The sequence below is a fragment of the Strix uralensis genome, chromosome 1, assembly GCF_047716275.1.
Source record: "Strix uralensis isolate ZFMK-TIS-50842 chromosome 1, bStrUra1, whole genome shotgun sequence".
NCBI classification, from domain to species: domain Eukaryota; kingdom Metazoa; phylum Chordata; class Aves; order Strigiformes; family Strigidae; genus Strix; species Strix uralensis.
This window is the reverse complement of record NC_133972.1, coordinates 140254992-140261325: the sequence shown is the minus strand read 5'-3', so window position 1 is coordinate 140261325 and position 6334 is coordinate 140254992.

The following is a 6334-nucleotide window of genomic DNA, read 5'->3' as shown; positions in this document are numbered from 1 at the left end:
TTCCTTTTTTCTTTTAAATATATGTTTCTGGCTTTTTGTTTTCAAATGTAGCTTTTACAGCTTTGGTACCACCTTGGGAAGAATTATTACGCATTCTGCATATTGAAGAATTACTCTTCATCTGACTGCAACACAGTTCCTTCCATGGAAGAAAACTTAGCCAAATTGACAATGGTACCTCCCTGATTTTCTGAGGATATCTACTTTGGTCACAGTTCAGATTTTCCTTCTTGGCCAGAGGCACATAAGAAAACACCTCCTGACGACTAATTCTGATAAAGAGTTCAGGCTCTCAATACCAAAAGATAGGCTCCTATCCATATAGGTGGATAAATAAAGACAGATTTCCAGTACATAATGAAGCCCAGGTGTAAAGCATATGCACTTATATGAATATATTCAAACTGAATTTATATTCAGTTTAGATATGTCCTTTACTATCTCCCTGAAAACTTGTCTTCTTCAGGGAAAAAATCAACAAAAGAAACAACAAAAGATGCCTCAAAAGAACATCAAGTGTAAATACTGATAATTTTACTTATTTATTTAAATGCATAGATGTTACAAAATAGATCAAAATGATGTACATTTCTTTATAGTTTCATAGCATTAGAAGTTGAAACAGGGATACAAATTTATATCTCAGGTATAACATGTATATAGCATCATGACAATATGAAAGAAATGTTATATTGATAAGTTCACTGCAAAACATGTTTTACACAACAAGCTTTCTTCTCTGAAAAAAACAGATACAACCCCACCCACACAATTATAAAAAAACTCTAAACAAGAAATTATGAAAATATATAATGAGAAGGGGGAAGGGCATTTCACTGTATAAACACTGAACATTTTTTTGGCTTGGGTTCAGATAGAAAGCATAGAAATGTCATCATTTTCCAATCCTCAACATCTTCAATCCTCAGGAAAATCTTTCACTATTGCATATGGATAAAAGCAACTGTACATGGTTTGCTTCTTAAATGAACCCTGCCTTTAAGCACCGTTTCAATTATGTAAGAGCACCCCACATGAAACAAAGATGTTTAACTCCTCGGAGCTGTTAGATTCCAATATTACCATTCACTCTTAAGGAACAAGTTTATTACCTTAAATATTGCATCTAAGATACTTCCTGACCTATATGACAATCTATTGAAGCTGTAGTGAGTTTGCAGCATGAAGAACCCAGTGATTTGAATAACAATTGCTGTTGTGAGCTAAACATATAACCTGAGGGATATTCTCTTTCTTCTCCTGCTGGCCACAAAACCCCAAGCATAATTTATATGGATTGTCAGTATGAGGGATTTTTAAAGAATTTACAACCTGATTGCGAAATGATAAGATGCCAAAATCTTTTTCCACTCTGAATTTTGTCTTCTGGCAGAAGGCAAGGAGATAATATTGAATTGCAACCATTTCAGTCTCGTTTTTGCACACTTCACACTCAGGGGAGCTCAGCAGAGTGGGGGATAGCTATCAAAAGTTTATGTCTGTTCCACTGACTTGTGTGAATTTAAAAATGCATTGCCTTGTAATATGAGCAAAAAATTCTTCTGTAAAAGAAGTAACTATATCCTGAAGGAAACTCAGTAAATGAAGATTAAGCAGCAAGAAAGTCTTGAAATTAACAATAGTAATGATTTTTTTTCTTTTCTTCAATTAACCAGATGGGTCATTGCTATTTTCTTCTTGATTTTCAATTTATTTTCTCTTGAAATAAAGTAGTTTGAGAAGGCTGTGTTTATTTCAGGTTACTACTGACAGAAGTTTAATGTTCTCCTTATGAATCTAAACAGGAAGGTTGTGTACTTTGAGACCATCAGACCAATTATGATCTGACAACCAGAGCATATGAAATTTCTATTTTGCAGTTTTAAAAAGCACCATAAAAATGCTGTGTGCTTGGATTCTATGAGATCATTTCACTCTAGAAGAGGAAAGCAACAATTTTGTCTTGAAAACTTAGCAATAATGGGCAAATTTCAACAGTAATTTGGGCCTTTAAAACTCTATTTTATCAGGGAGCATTAGAATTTAGTATCTGAGTAATGGGGTTTCCCACCCCTGGAACTAACAGCTCTAAAAATTACTCTGACATCTGACTACCTCTGTTTCACCTCATACTTATAAAACTTTGTATGATAGGTAATCAACAGCCAACACAACTGTGATGGGAGTTCTGTACTTACAAATCTCTTAAAACTAGAAATTGAGGAATTATGCAATGGACCTCATTTCTCAAAGAAAACAAACAGACCATGATGTCTTTAAAATAATGGCCAAAAATTTTAAAGGACAAAAACTAAATTTGTATGCTTTTGTTTTTAAAATTGTAAAAACTTTTGGATTCCTATGAAATCAAATCAACATATTGGCCTTCTCAACCACAAGAGGGCATCCATGCTTGCAACCTGATCCTCAATATATAAACAGATATATATACCTACCTATCTATCCATCTGTCTATAGACATAGGTATGGATATAGATACAGGTATATTTCTTCCTGTTAGATCCCAGCTATGGTATAAAGCAATTTTTCTCTTGGAGGTTTCCTCTTTCAGAGCCCCATGATTATTTCCCAGTGTTGATAGGAGATGGCACATGAAGTCTAATTTTGCTGTCCGTAAAGCTCTCATGGAATCCAACTTTCTCACTCCTGCAAATGTTATGTCAAATGTCCCATGGTTTTCACTGAGGCCTGATCCAACTCATCTCAAATTCAGAGGGGAACAAACCAATCTCAGAGAAGGGGAACACACAGCTTCCCAAGGATGAGTGTGCAAGGTCAAGCGCAGATTTTCTGAAGTCATTTATTACCCCAGAGAGAGGATTTGGGATCACTAAAACCTGCTTAGCATCAGTCTGAAGTCATGACTGTCAGAGGTCTTACTCTCCCCATCATTTGTTCCACAGATATTTCATTGTTGTGATGAGAGGAAGGTGCTGTTTGTTTTGGTTTTGAACGGGAATACATTTTTCTCTCTGATGCACATAAAACTCTCATTAGAGCCTGTAACAACCATAAAAAGGAACTTTGAAAGCAAATCTGGCCTAGTGGTAAATTATATGCTTAGTTGAAAAAGGTCTCACAAACACTGGAGTGTATATGGTAATATTGGAAGTAAACCTCATCTTCCACAAAAAAATAATGTATAACTTCAGCACCAGAACATAGAGGTTAGCACCAAAAGGTATCAATTGCTACCCATCATCTTAGATGTTTAAATGAGGCAATCACAAGCAGATTATAAACAGCTGCACTCAATAATTAATTATATCAATTACTTCATTTTTACTGTTATGCCTCTCACAGTATTTTGACCAAAAATATTTTTAGCCTTATTTTAGTTTGTGTATACTTTTACAATTTTATATTTAGAACAGAACTCTGAGCTAATTTCTGTCTTTAAAGGCACACCACTCTGCTTGGAAGGAATTAGTACAAATCTTCAAAGCCATCAGAATAGCAACCGGGGGTAGTTTGCCTCAGCATAGCCTTGAACACATCAAGAATTTTTCTGTGTGGATCAGAGCAGATATACTGTCAAAGACATCTGAAGTCTTCCACACATTTCAGTACTTTTTCTTCTAGCAGCTCTTGGTGTCAGGTAATCACTCAGGCAGCACTGACACTGGCAAAGTAGAGCTCTACTGGCACTGTCATTACCTGGCCCAAGGGAAAAAAGATGATAGAAAGTGGTGCTATTCAAATAGGTAATACAGAAAGGCCTTCAGTAAACTACTTATTAAATAAAATGGAAGGGCAAATTTCATGTGGTAATCAAATATCTGATGAGCTGTAATCCTCTCTTCAGTGAAAAATATTCAGCTAATGCTTGAGTGCTTGTGGCTGGTTTTACCAGGAGCTGCTCATATGAAATAGCTTATACTCAGCTCATTTTATGCGGCTGTCAATTACAGTGTGATTACGATAGTTAATCCCTAGCACCATTATGGGTTGTGAAAAAACCTGCACACCTGTTTGTTAAAAGCAAAGTTTTCTATATCCACAGAAAACAAAACAGTCCGCAAAATCAAGGTATTTGTAGCAACTTAAAAAGTTACAGATACGATAACATATATACCCGTTATAATAATTTCAGTTGAATTACAGAATTATAAATTAATTTACAATGTCTAGTCCTGTTTGGAAAGTGTACCATACAACATACAAGTTGCAAGTTCCAAAGTGCATAGTCATTTATTGTTAGACCTACTGTTGTAGGTTCCACGGCTTAACCTGAACTTTTGCTTATGTTCTGCTTCCTGTCTTGTATTTAAAAAAAAAAAAAGACTGAAAATGGCTAGATGCACTGTTTTAACTGTGCTGACTTTATCTCTAGAGAAGATTCCTTATGCAGAACAAAAATGTATTTGTCCCGTGCATCTTTGTCAAAAACTGTGCTGTCTGAGGGCTAGTGACCCACCTAGTAGTTCTGTCTCACTGAATTCCTTCAATGTGTACACAGATGACGCAAAGAGGTTGTGTTTCATTCCCAAAACAGGACTGGATTTTACTCAGCCGAAGTGTTCGACCGATTGAGCACTGTATAAGTCCAAGCCCCTTTGAAACCAAAAGGAAAATCATCCATATTGTAACTGTTAGGATAAAAGTTAGTACAATATTACAAATGTTCTTTTAAATCATGGACACATTTTAAGAGAAAATACTTGTCTAGTTATTGTTCTGTCACATAGATACAGAAGTGTCACTAACCAGAAATTTCTAAAGAGCCACGGATCAGTTGCTGACATTCTTTGAGGGATCAGATTATGGCCAGACGGACAGACCTGCTACGTTTCATATGCTGTAGAGCCCGTTCCCCCCGCCACAGCTATCTTACTAGAATAAAAGAATAACTACCACGAAGTATTCAAACTCTGATCTTTCTTTTTATATCACCAATATGATACTTCATATTCTGGTGACAGACTGTCTCAAAACAGCCTCAGAAGGACTGAATTAGTGACTTAAAGACACATACATATCCTCTGTTGTTCTGCTTGCTCTACTCAGTATTGCTTTTCAAAGTTCATAAATTTCAGAGGTCTAAATCTAGCAGTGCAAGCAGACTAAACACATATATTTAAAGTGGAGTACATTCTGCCCTGTAATATAAAGCCAAAACTCGAGACTATTTCAATGACACAGTAGTTGTGGCAGACATTCGATTTCCTTTTTGTAATGTGTTTTTCAAGAAAACTACCTGCATAATATTCTAGCTTAAAGTGTAGGTCCTCTTTATAGATGTCCTAGTAAGCACCCATAAGGTGTTCAGGTTTTGGCAGGAAAGATATGAATAAATAGATTTGGGTTTTAGTAATTCATACAGATATTTTCATGAAACAGCACAATATATTTTAAAGGACACTGCCAATTGCTTTAGAAATTTGGAATTTTTCTAACAAATCTGTATGAAGTTTTAAAGTTGCCTGATGTCTTTTATTTGGAAATCCTTGTATCTACTTTTAGGTCTGATCGCTCCTTGAAAGTTTCACCTGGCTGAGTTTCAGTCAGGAGGATAGCACATATATACTGGCAAATGTATAATGTAAAAGACAGTATGGATATCATGTACTGATGTACGTTGCTTTGTAGCAATATATTTCTTGGCCATCCTGTACAAGAATAAACATACTGCTGCAAAGCACCATTATACCAGTGCTTTATTTATACCTGGTGCACACCAGAAAGAAATTCTTTACTGTGAGGGTGGTGAGGCACTGGAACAGGTTGCCCAGAGAAGCTGTGGCTGCCCCCTCCCTGGAAGTGTTCAAGGCCAGGTTGGACGGGGCTTTGAGTAACCTGGTCTAGTGGAAGGTGTCCCTGCCCATGGCAGGGGGGTTGGAACTAGATGATCTTTAAGGTCCCTTCCAACCCAAAACATTCTATGATTACATACCATTATGACTGTGTTTAGAAACACAGGAAGGCAGAGTTAGGCTGTGCTATTATACCAGTACATTTAAAGTGATGTAGCTTTCTATCTAGTTAAGACTTTAGGCATGTGAGTTAACAGCCACTGCATCTTGTCTAGTGTGGTTCCTCATTCTCTCTAATTTTCCTGTCTGCACACAGGCATCATTGATGATAGCAGCAGCCGTGTGCTGAACTCTTGAAACAACATAAATGACTTGATGTTGTGCATGAGGTAGGTAATATCCTGCAGTTTCTCTTGCACATATGTTTTCCTCTGCTCAGAGTCTCATTCACTTTGCAGGTGAAAGCACAGGTGTAAATGGAAGGAACCACTGGGAGCGTGAGGACAATTTGTTGCTTTGCACGTCACACTCCATATTCAAAGCACAGTATTAAACAATGA